This window comes from Pinus tabuliformis, chromosome J (genome assembly GCF_031772625.1).
Source record: "Pinus tabuliformis cultivar Carrire ecotype Pingquan chromosome J, CPIR1, whole genome shotgun sequence".
Taxonomy (NCBI): Eukaryota; Viridiplantae; Streptophyta; class Pinopsida; order Pinales; family Pinaceae; genus Pinus; species Pinus tabuliformis.
The window spans coordinates 691071103-691083588 of record NC_142295.1 but is presented as its reverse complement, the minus strand read 5'-3'; positions in this window follow the sequence as shown (position 1 = coordinate 691083588).

Sequence of the window (12486 nt, the reverse complement as noted above, 5' to 3'; positions counted from 1 at the left end):
ATAAATAAAGACATTGAGCCAGAGGGAGGAGAGGTTGGAGCTATACATTTTCTTTGGGTAAATGCTGCAGGAATTAGGACTCCCATTTAGAACCTTGTGAGGAGAGATTGTCTTTGCTTGATTCTACTTGGAAGTGGGTGAGATTTGTCAAAGTAGAGGAAAACCCTTGATGGACCCTGGGAGGAACTTGCACAACACCAAGGCCAGGTTGTAAGAGTTTCTTTGTTTCGTTATTAATACAAACTGGTTTATTTTTCTCAATAGCTTGTGTTGATGAGTTATTTCATGTGTTCCTTGGTCTGCATGTTGAATATATGTTTTATTATATGAAATGCAAGTGCTTGGTAATTGTTTGATTGTTTGTGGTTGCAGGAATTGACTTGAAGGAGGAGCTCATCCGGATCAGCAAGGACGGACTACAACAACCGCGTTTTGGAATAAGGTAAGCCTAAACACTTGTAGTTTTCATGTTTTAAAAGGTATATTTAGAGAAAGATCATTCCATTTTGTCTTGTTTGTCGCTAGAGAGTTTAGACTCCTAGGGAGGTCAGTTGTGTCCGCACAAACGACTTTTTCCGCCACGACAAATTGGCGACTCCGCTGGGGAATCCATTAATGAGAGAGTCTTTTCCTTTGTGTGAACTTTGCTCTGTGAAAATCACTTTTATTTTCTGGTTTTTGACTGTGAGAATTAGTATTTGGGTGGCTTAGCTTTAGATTTAGTTACATTTGGTTTTTCTCAACTTTTCCAGAAGGACGCACCCTCTGAGTACTGCACAGTGCGTCTTTGGACGCGCTGTTGCCGTTTGCACAGAGTGGGCCCGCACCTGTTATAACGGGTTTCCTGCGTCTTCCTGTAAAATTTAGGAAAATTCCATTTTTTGCTTTAATTGCTTTTAGATTTTGATTTTTCTTAGTGTTTTCTACCCAGATCCTTTAGTACCCTGTCAAGAATTTTCACCTGAACTTGTTTTGTGAGCTTTGAGTGTTTTAGTGGATTTCAACGAAGTTTAGGCCTAGGGTTTGATTTTTCAATAGGTCCTGTAGTGACTTTGACGGTAGAAAGTTGTCCAGCCTTAGATCCCTCTGGTTAGTTAGCCTTCTTAGAAGTCGGGCCTGTCGTAAAGTCTCCTTGTGTGAGCAGCTTGCCATTTAAGTTGTTTTGGGTCAAATTTCGAATTACTTGTTTATAAAGTGTTGATTTCCATTTTACAAAAGAACAAAAAGATTAGAGTTTTGTTTTGGCTAGTTTTTGGTTCTGCAATAAGCTAGTCCTTGATTTGATTGTGATCAAGTAAAACACCTTAGAATAATCATTGTTGGTTTTGGCCTCGTTAAGATTGCTTAGAGTAAATTTAGCTTTTAGTTTGCTTATGAGTGAATTTTCATAGATTTTAATAGTTGTTAAGATTGATTTTTGGTTATATTAGATTTATTTGCTTTATTAAAAGAAAAATACAAAAACATCTTCTTTAAAAGTCTTGTTTCAAGTAGCTTTTTGTTTTTGAAAGAGAAAAAGAGTTTTTTCGTGCATGTAAAGAGCGGTCATGTTTTTTATGCTTGGAAAAGACAAACGAATTGTTTCTTTGATTGTCTTCAATTAAGAAGTTGCTTTTATAAAGATTGCATTCTCTCAACTTTTTAGTTAAGCGATTCATCGAAAAAGTAAAGTAGTGGGTAAATCATCCTAGGTGCATTTTGTAGTGGTTTCGAGTCAAGTCAACACACCACTGGTTTCACTTCCATCACCTTTTGACTTAAGAAACAACCTTAAAAGTAACGCTTAAATTAAAATCAATCTAGTAATTTTTATTTTTTCTAGGGCTCTGAAACACCAACATAGCTTAGGCTAGGGTCTTGGAGTAGGTGAGTACTTAACTCTCCAAGACTACAAAACCAAACAGATAGTTTATCTTGAGTAGATTAAATCCAATTGTTTCAGTTATACTCTGGGAAAGCTCCTCTTAAAGGAGAAGCACGAGCTCGTGTCCGAACCAGTGAGGGGATCATTCCTCCCTCGTTGGGAACGACGCCAGACAGTACGTATTACAAACGGTAAACCTCGGATTAACCATTGTCGAGGAGCCAGGGGTCACTTATCGGTAAACCTTGGATTATTGTCAAGGAGCCGGTAAGGGGATTGAGCTTGTTACTCTGCCCTTGCGTGCTGTCGGAGTTTAGACTGTTCCCCCAGGTGTAATTGTTGTGATTGGTAACTTTAGTGACCATAATCTTTAGGGTTCTACCGAGGTGACGGTGGAGGGAAGGTCCCACTGTACCTGGAGCAGACGTCGGTTATACTCACTTGGATTTTCCGGGGGGTTCACTTCACTTCGAGACGGTTAAAGTGGAGGAACTTGTGCCGGTCTATTCATTAAGCAGGTTGCCGGGGTAACTGTTCCACCCGCCATTTCTGTACTGAATCCTGCGAGGTTGGGCCTAATCACCAACTAGCGCTTTTGGTCCGGAAGACTACTGTTTGTGTGTGGTTTGACGCTCTAGATTATTTAGGCGTGTGCTTCAAATTTGTTTGCTTCTTTAGAAGACTTTAGGTGGTTTGATTTGAAATTTTTACTTTGTTTTCGTGTGTTGTAGTTAAAAATCTTTAATTGTGGCGGAATTACCGAGACAGTCCCGTAGACTTCGGGGCCAGTCTCCTGAAGTTGTTTCTGTGGCCGAATTGTTGAGAAGATCCCGTAGACTTAGGGGATCACCTCCTCGAGACGACCCGGGTAATTTAGAAGGTTTAAAGGTCCTTGTAACTCCTCCTAGTGACAGTAGAGTAGGTTCACCTGAAGAAGGAGAATTTTCCTTGGTAGTCCATCCAGATTACCAAAGTTTAGAAACAGGTTACAATCCCGAAACTGTTACAGTTTCCGAGCTTGCTGGTAGTTTTTCATCTGCCAGTGAAACAGGCGAAGAACCTGAAATTTCTGAACCTGTTACTCCAACTTCTAGTGTCCCTGATTCACCGAGAATAGAAAGAATTATCACCGAAAATCTACCTTCTGGTTTGATTGCTATAGAAGAACTTGCTCCAGAAGAAGATATAGGTGTCTCTCACCTTGAAGGTCAACTTACTATTGATCTAAGGGAGCGTGAATCCATCTTTTACAGTCCTCCTAGAAGTACTTCTTGGTACCTTGCGTTAACCAATTTTTTAGACAACTCAGTCGGTTTTTCCACACCTCGTACTCCTTTTCCACCTGGAGGTATTCATACTCCTGTAAATATGTCTGGTCAGTCGTCCGTGTTTACACAAAGTCCTGAATCGTTTTTACACGGCGGTCCTTCTATTCCCACTGGGTATCAGTCACTTTCTGGTACCTTTGCGGGGGCATCTCCTCAACCCATTGATCATGGGTTATTTGCTGGAAACAGTGGTAATATACCATTGGGTGTAGGAGACATTTACATGATGTCAGGTTCAGTTCCCGTTTCCCAACCTCAAGGTGGCCAATTACCGCCTGGGGGGCAATCGCAGTTAACGCCTGGGGGGCAATCGCAGTTAACGCCTGGGGGGCAACCTCAAGGTACACAAATCGTGTCTGGGGGGCAACCTCAAAGTCAGTATGTACCTATGGTGCAATACTTGCCTCAAGGTCAACCTCAGCCTCAATATGTACCCCAAGGTCAACCTCAATATCAATATCAACCTCAAGGATGGCAACCCCAAGGATGGCAACCTCAAGGGTATCAACCCCAAGGTTATCAACCTCAAGGGTACCAACCTCAAGGTCAAGGTCAACCCCAGTATTAGTATTTACCTCAAGGTTATCAACCTCAAGGTCAATACTCAAGTCAAGGTTATCAACCGCCTCAAGGTCAGTCATATGTTCCAAGTATGGGAACTGCACCTTACAATTATCAATCCTACCCTCAATCTGGTTATGGATCTCAGTACCCTCAACCTGTTACGGGTCAATACCCTGGAATGTTAGTGTGGGATCCATCACAGGGTCAACAGGTGTTGCAGCCAAGTGTACAGATGGTTCCTCAAGCTGGACAACCCATAGTTTCTGGTCCAACCCAGCAACCGCAACCTGTCCAGCCAAATGTTCAAACTTCTGTAGCTTCGGTAGTTACTCAGCCATCAATTGCACCTAGTACTCCATCTCAAACGGCTGCTACAACTATCGCTACATCTACCATACTTACTTCTGGAGTATCGACGGCTCCAGTTTCTACTGTCCCTGTTACCACACCTCAGACATCTTTACCGTTGTCTGGATCTACGATTCAAACCACGGTCCAGATGCCTGTAGGTCAGCCTGGTATAAGTACGGTTGTAACTACTCAACCTCAATTTGTTCAACCTCCGTACCAGGGACAGTACCAACCTGGGCAAGCTGTCCAACAACCGGTTTACCAGTATCAACCGTATCCTGGGTACACTTATCAACAACCTCAACAACCCAGTACGGTCCGGTTAATCCTGGTTTTCCAGGAGGATATAATATCCCAAATGCGACTCCTGTTCCTAGTTATCCTGGATATCCTCCTCCTGGGGCTGGTATTGTGACCCAGAGTTTTAGAGATCCTAACCGGCAGTTACCGTTTATTGCAACTTTGGATTTACCCGACTTGACGCGCCTAACGAACGATCCAATTCAATATCTTCAGTTCTGGCCGCCAATGCCAAATAAGTTGCCCAGTGATATACCCAAGTTCGAAGGTAAGTCTGGAGAGGATCCGTCCAATCATGTGATGACTTACCACCTCTGGTGTGCTTCGAATTCTATCTCAGATGATTCCATCCGCTTACGTCTTTTCCAGCGTACACTCATTGGTCTCGCGGCCAAGTGGTACATTGAGTTACCACGGGCCTCTTTTTACAACTTTAGCCAGTTAGCTACCTCGTTCTTAACTCACTTTCAGTTGCCGGTCAGATACGATAACGGCACGGAGTTATTAACTTCACTAAAACAATCGACGTCCACGTATATTTCTGATCACATTCATGAGTGGAGACGTTGAAGGCGATTAGTGAAAGTTTTTATCCCGGACCAAATCTTAGCTGAATGGTTTGTCAAATCATTATTACCGAAGATTACTGAAGATGTAGCTAAGGCCGGAGTAGTTACTGAGGAGCAAGTCATTGCTCAGGCACAATACCTTGACTTAGTTTACACTCAGTCGGGTACGTTACACGAGAAGATTCCGGATCTTCCAAAGTTGAATCAAATCGCTGCTGCTCCTTCGGGATCTCATGCCGCTGATGGTATGATTGGTATCGTGACTACGAAGAGCAAGAAGAAGTCTCCCAAGGCCTCCAATACTCCAATAATCACTTTGCTAGATTCTCCGACAGGAGAGTCTTCTCCTCCTAAACTTACCGCCGACATTCACGCTGTAGAGTCATCTACGGCCAAATAAAAAAACGGTGGGAAGAAGAAAGGAAAGAAGAAGGCTAAAGCAGACAAGGCTCCAAAGGAGAAAAATGAAAAGTCGGAAACCAATGATGAAAAATGCAAACCTCGATATCCTTGTCTTATTTGTGAAGAGGATCATTTTACGAGAGATTGCCCTCATCGGGCCGAGGTTGTAAAAATAGTCAAAGGTTCTCCCACTCCTGCTGTGTTAAAAAATCCATTTCCAGAGCAGGAGAATAAGATGATAGGTTCTTCTTCAAATGCCAGTGAAGAACCCATTTTGATGATGTCTCATGTGAGGATTGCGACTCGATCGCAAGATTATGGTAGTAAGGCTCCTGTTGATGGCAAGGAAGCAGAATCTTCTCACTCTAACCCATCAACCTCAGCTCCTGGTTCCGATCCACTACAGATCGAAAAACCTAACCCAGACTTAGTGATTAAGCCGCCCGCCAAGGGTGTACTTCGAAGGTCTGCTTTCAATCCACATGCGAGAGCAGCCCAGAATTACAACATTGTTGAGGACTTAGCTGTTTCACCTTCAGCAATGTCGGCACTCGAAGTGCTGCAATCATGCCCAGCACAACGGAAATTGCTTTTGTCGGCTATCGGAGCTGTCGATGTTCAGGACCCGAACCTAATGATCTTTGATCTAGAAAATAGTACACCATGTCTCCCCTATCAAATGGCTTTCCAAATTCCAGTGATAGTCAAAAACAGGCCTATTCATCGGACTGTGATTGATGAGGGAGCTTCTACGTGTATTATGTCGATTCAATGTTGGAGATCGCTTGGTTCTCCTTCGTTGAACCAATCCCCCACCATCCTTAAGGCCTTTGATGGCCGTGGGTTCCGTCCGTTTGGTATTCTACAAGAATTGCCTATAGGGGTTGAAGGTAAAACCGTTAGTCTGGATGTGGAAGTGGTTGATGCCCCTCTAGACTACAACCTTCTTTTGGGTCGAAGTTGGTCATATGCTATGACAGCGGTCGTTTCATTGGTCTTCAGAGTAATTAAGTTTCCACATAACGGTAAGATCGTGACTATTGATCAGCTGACATACTTTTCATCCGACCCAGCCTCTTCAGAGAGTATCCAGCATGTTGGTAAAACGACAATCCCTTATAGGGACGTTGGTGTAGGTTTAGTTAAGGATTCCGGTTTACTGGGAACTTTTCCTCTCCCTCCACTCAGCGCAGATCCTTCGTTTGCAACCATTCATATGATTACATCAGAAAACATTATTTATGATGATCCTTGGTTCGTCCCATCTGACTCTGAGATAGACTCACTCGGTGATGTTATGCCTTTGAGTCCATATGAAATTGCTTATGAAGCTCTCATGTCTTTTACTGACTTTCATTCAACCGAAGTCGACCAAATGGATGTGGTCAGTGAAGAGTCACTTTTTACCTCACCCTTAGAACGGATAACGTTTCCCGAAGTCGTGTCATCTAACGAACAACTTCGCGAAATCCTAAGTGTAGACGATCTACCATGGGAAGATCTCCATCACAGATCTTCGTTTTTACCTAAGGATGATGCATTTGAAAATGATTTTTCATCTATCTTTACCGCTGAATATGTCAAAGATGCTCAGGATCCAACGAAACATTTTGATTCAGAGTTGAATTTAGGGAATATTTCTCGTACTATTCCCATTGATATTTCAGTGAAGCCCGGAATCGAGGAAAACATTCATATAGGTGCTGCATGTACTGAAGAGGAAATCCAAACTTACAAGGCCCTATTCCAAGAATTCCGCGACGTGTTTGCCTGGTCTTACGAGGAAATGCCGGGAATTGATCCTGCCATTGTTGTTCATGAAATAAAGACCTACCCGGATGCTAAACCCGTCCGGCAACGGTTGCGTCAAATTCACCCTCGAAAAGCGGCTGCGATTAAAGCAGAAGTCGAAAAGCTGTTGAAAGCAGGTTTCATTTATCCGATCCCGTTAACGGATTGGGTATCGAATATTGTTCCGGTCAACAAGAAACAAGGAACAATAAGAATCTGTATCGACTATAGGGATATAAATCGAGCTTGTCCAAAAGACAACTATCCTACGCCTTATATCGATCAAATTATTGATGATTGTGCCGGAAGTGAAATGTTTTCCTTCATGGATGGTTTTTCGGGCTATAATCAAATCAATATTCTACCTGCCGACCAACCAAAAACGGCATTCATTTGTCCATGGGGGACATTTGCTTATTGCAAGTTACCTTTTGGGCTTAAGAATGCCGGGGCCACTTTTCAACGGGCGATGTCTTATGCATTTCATGATATCAAGCACATTGTGCAACCCTATCTCGATGATTTGCCTGCTCATTCTTTACATCGAGCTGATCACCTTGTCCACCTACGAGCAATCTTTATGAGGTGTAGGCATTATCGAATTCGGTTGAATCCCCACAAGTGTGTTTTCTGTATAGAAACAGGTCGATTGCTGGGATTTGTTGTTTCAAAAGCCAGCATTCGCGTCGATCCCTCGAAAGTCGAGGCTATCATCAAATTGCCTCCTCCTTCGAGTTTGCGCCAACTCCAAAGTTTGCAAGGGAAAGCGAACTTTTTACGCCGATTCATCCCAAACTACGCCGAGGTCACTAAAGGTTTTACACGGTTGTTGAAACAGAATGCACAATTCTTTTGGGACGAGATTGCCCAACAATCTTTTGATGCACTTAAACACGCGTTGACCCATGCACCGTTATTGCATCCTCCCAACTACAACCAAGACTACTTCTTATACCTCGCAGCTTCGCATTCCACCATTGGAATGGTGTTAGTTCAAGAAGATGAATTCGGAGCGGAGCATGTGATATATTATCTTAGTAGGACCTTGAATCCAACTGAGCTAAAATATTCGCATGTGGAGAAATTGGCCCTGGCAGCCGTTCAAGCTGTCCAGCGTTTCCGTCACTACATTCTTCTCTGCAAAACTACAGTTATTTCGGATTGCAACCCTATGATTTATATTTTGACAAAACAACTGCTAGGGGGCAAGTACTCTAAATGGATTGTCATCCTGCAAGAGTTCGACTTGGAGTTCGAGAAGTCCAAGTCTAAGAAATCCTTAGTTTTTGCGGAATTGATGTGTGATTTCCCGAGTGCTGACACAGAGACTGTGGCAGAGGAGTCCATTGCGGACGAATCTTTGTTTCTTATCAGTACTGTAGATCCGTGGTACGGGGATATAATCATTTATCTCCAAACCCAAACCTTTCGGCCTGAAGCTTCCAAAGCGGAACGTCGAAAAATTCGGTTTCAATCCCAGCCATACAAAATTATTGGAGATACACTTTATCGCCGGGGGGCAGACTTAGTTTTTCGACGTTGTTTAACTCACGAAGAGGCTGAGAGGGTTTTGAATGATTGTCACTCTGGAGCATGTGGCGGTCATATGTCTGGGTATGCCACAGCTCAGAAGGTGTTGCGCGCTGGTTATTTCTGGCCGTCTATGTTTAAAGATTGTATCATTGCAGTCAGGAAGTGCCACAACTGTCAAGTGTTTGATCGCAAGATGCGCGCTCCACCTGCTCCTCTCCACCCTATAATTGCCGTTGGTCCATTCGCCAAATGGGGTATCGACTTTATTACTTGTAACCCTCACTCGGCGGGGGGCATGCGTATATCATCCTTGCGGTTGATTATTTTACTAAGTGGGCCGAGGCGATGCCTACATTCGACGCAAGCGGCAAAACAGCTGCAGTTTTCGTATTCAATCATATCATAACTAGGTTTGGTGTCCCACAAGCAATCATTACTGACCATGGGAGCCATTTTCGAAACGTCATGATGACTGAGCTTACAAGCCAGCTTGGTTTGCGCCACGATAGCTCTACTCCTTATTATCCGCAAGCCAACGGTTTGGTTGAGTCTATCAACAAAGTTCTAGTTACCATGATCCGACGAACCATTGGTGTTCATCGGTCGAATTGGCACAACATGTTATTTTCAGCGCTATGGGCATACCGAACCTCAGTGAAAAATTCAACAGGGTTCACTCCTTTCCAGCTAGTTTATGGCTTAGAAGCTGTGTTACCCATTGAATGCGAAATCCCATCACTTCAAATGGCTGTCGAATTACTTCCAGCTACTTCCGAAGAAGAGAAACGTTTATTGTACTTGGCTAAATTAGATGAGACTCGACGTGACGCTACATTGGCAATCGAGACTCACGCGAAACGAATGAAAGCTCAGTATGATAGAAATGTAACCCCTCGAAGTTTTTCGGAAGGAGACCTAGTACTATTATATGATCAAGCTAACGATAAGCTAGGTGCCGGAAAATTCGTTCCCATGTGGCATGGGCCCTACATTGTAAAGCGAAAGCTAGCAAAAGGGGCTTATGAGCTAGTTGACTTTGATGGGGACTCTTTGGGTAAACCCAGAAATGGACTTTACCTAAAGAGGTATTATGCTTAAATGATGGGTATGGAGAAATTTTTAGATAGGTTAGATTTTCTTTCTAGCTAGCAAGTGTGTTAGTTTAGTCAGTGTGCTTAGCTTAGAGAGTGTGGTTTTTCGTCGTTATTCTGGCTTATCTTGGTTTTACTCTTGATATTGCAGATGTCGACGCCTCTCCAAACATACATTGGATTTGCTGATGGTGCTTGTCGTAGTACACAGAACATCTCTTCCGCAGCTTGGGTTATCTATTCGCCCTCTGACGAGTTAGTTTCTATGCATGGGGTAAGCCTCGGTCAAACAACGAACAACATTGCAGAATACAGTGCAGTGATTGAATTATTATCCGAATCTATTTCATTTGGAATTCGACGTTTGACAGTGAGGTTAGATTCTGAACTTGTTGTATTACAGCTTAATAGAGTTTATGCCATTAGGAATCCTGTGTTATTAAGGTTGTTTTTGAGAGTGCGTCTCTTGGAACGTGAATTTGATTACATTGAATATCAACATATTCCAAGGTCTTTGAATACATTAGCAGATGCAATTGCTTCTCGAATGTTGGACAGACATTTACGATAATCATGCAAGTAAATTTAAAAACATTTCATCACATATGTTAAACAAGATAAGCCGGTAATAGTGATATATATAGATAGAAGTGTGTCAAAAAATATATACATCGTCTTCGATCATAGGTTGAAAACACCTTATGATCGGCAAAATGATAGTACAAAAAGTCAAAATGTCACATGTGACTACAAAAGTGACTAGTCAATCACTGGTGGTGCTCTCTGTATGACACCACTGCGCGGGCTACCTTACGCAAAAATCTCCTAAACGGTCCAGGGACCGCGACTACGAAGCGCTGAAGCCGGGTAGGAATGTCATCCATAGTAGTCTCAGGTATATCTGCCGTGAGACGCTCTAGATCATGCTCCAACTCAGCTAGTACTTCTGCAGCCGCGTCCTGTGGGGCCGGTACCGGTGCAGCTGGATGTAGTCTATCAAAAGGCCGGAGGTTGGCTGGACGCTGTGGACCAACATCTGCATTTTGAAAATTTTACTGTTAGTTTTGAGACGATATATATGAAAAATAAAAAATACATAATTAGAGAACTTGTGAAAAAAAGTACCTCTGTCATCCCATTGTTCTCCCGGTGGAAGAACCATGTCCGGATCACCTCTAAAATCCACTCCGGCATACGGAAAGTCCTGTATCGAAAAAACCTGGTCCTCTAACCAGTGAAAGTAACTATCTGAGAATCGAACCACTGTCGCACCCTCGTCAGGATGCCGGGCCATCACCGCAACCCATCGTATCAGCTTTGGCTCCCGAGGACCCAAGATATCAACAGTGAGTTGCTGAGGGATCAGCATTGGAACTCTCTCCAAGGCAAAGCTCACGACTAGAGGCCCATATCCAAAAGTCTTTAGTCGTCCGTTCTTTGCCTTGGTCAGTTGGCTCTTCATATGAGCCGACACAGCTTCACACCAGTTGAAAATGGTGCCTTGGTAACAGTCAATTGCCATCCGCATTTGGGATCCGGAAGCAATGTGTAAAGCGGCCGCGCCGCAAATTCTGGTAACCGTGAACGCTATGACTTTGAGTTCCGGCAGAGTGATGTGTTTTATCTCTATGCCTTTTGAATGGTGAGCCCCAGGTGTGCACCACTCGTCGCGGAGACTATCAAGGGATTGGCCACCTGACCTAGTCCCCGCAAGACTGAGTTGCTCACCTCTGTTCGGCAAGCCAGTGAGAAAGTATACATCCGAGGGCTCTATCTCGAGCTGGTGCCCTCCTATGTAAAAGCATTGTTCTTGAACGTTCCATCGCTCAACCAGCCATTCCAAGAATCTTACCTGGCCCCTCATGCCCGGTATGGTCCAATATTTGTATAATCCGCATGCTCTTAGGGCATCCAGGGAAGGTTGATGATTTATTGCAACTTCATCATCCTCTACATGCTCTCTTTCTCTCCAATCTAACATGGTTAATACCCTGCACATCAAAAATAGCAATTAGAAATTGATTTGGGAATTTTTGGTGGTTTTTTGAGGGAGTTGGGGTTTTGAAATGCGCACTTCTCGGAAGACGCACCCCGGCTTTGTAGCACAGGGCGCCTGGACGTGGCTGGCCTGAAGGCGGGCCGCGTCTTCCGACCATTTTCCCGTATGAGAAAAAGTCGGGGGACGCGGGTCACCCGAAGGGCACCCGCGTTCGCCGAGAGGCGCATTCCAAAACCAAACCCCCCCCAAAAAATGAAACTAAGACCTAAAAATTGATTCTAAACGGATAGAAATGCAGAGTAGGATGTGTAAAATACCTAGATAAGACGGCGTTCGATTCCGACGGTCGGATTTTCCGCAGCGACCACGGGAAGTTTCTTGTCAAAAGCTCCTTTTTCAACCTCAACAGTGAAACGGTAAAAATGACATGGTAAAAGGTCTTTTTATAGGTTTTTTGGATGAATTAGTTCATTTTTTACCATGAAAAGATATTTTTCGATGTATTTTTGCCTATTTTAAACATGTATGAGTAATGTGTTGCTTTTGTGCAGGACAAAGGGATTTCGAGGGAAATTGTAATTTTTCACAAACAAAAATATCAGAGTCATCTTTTAAGCCCTTTTCTGACTCCTAAAACATGAAAAGATCGCCGAGCGTTTCTTTTACACTCGTTAAAACGGAATTAAAAGACGGT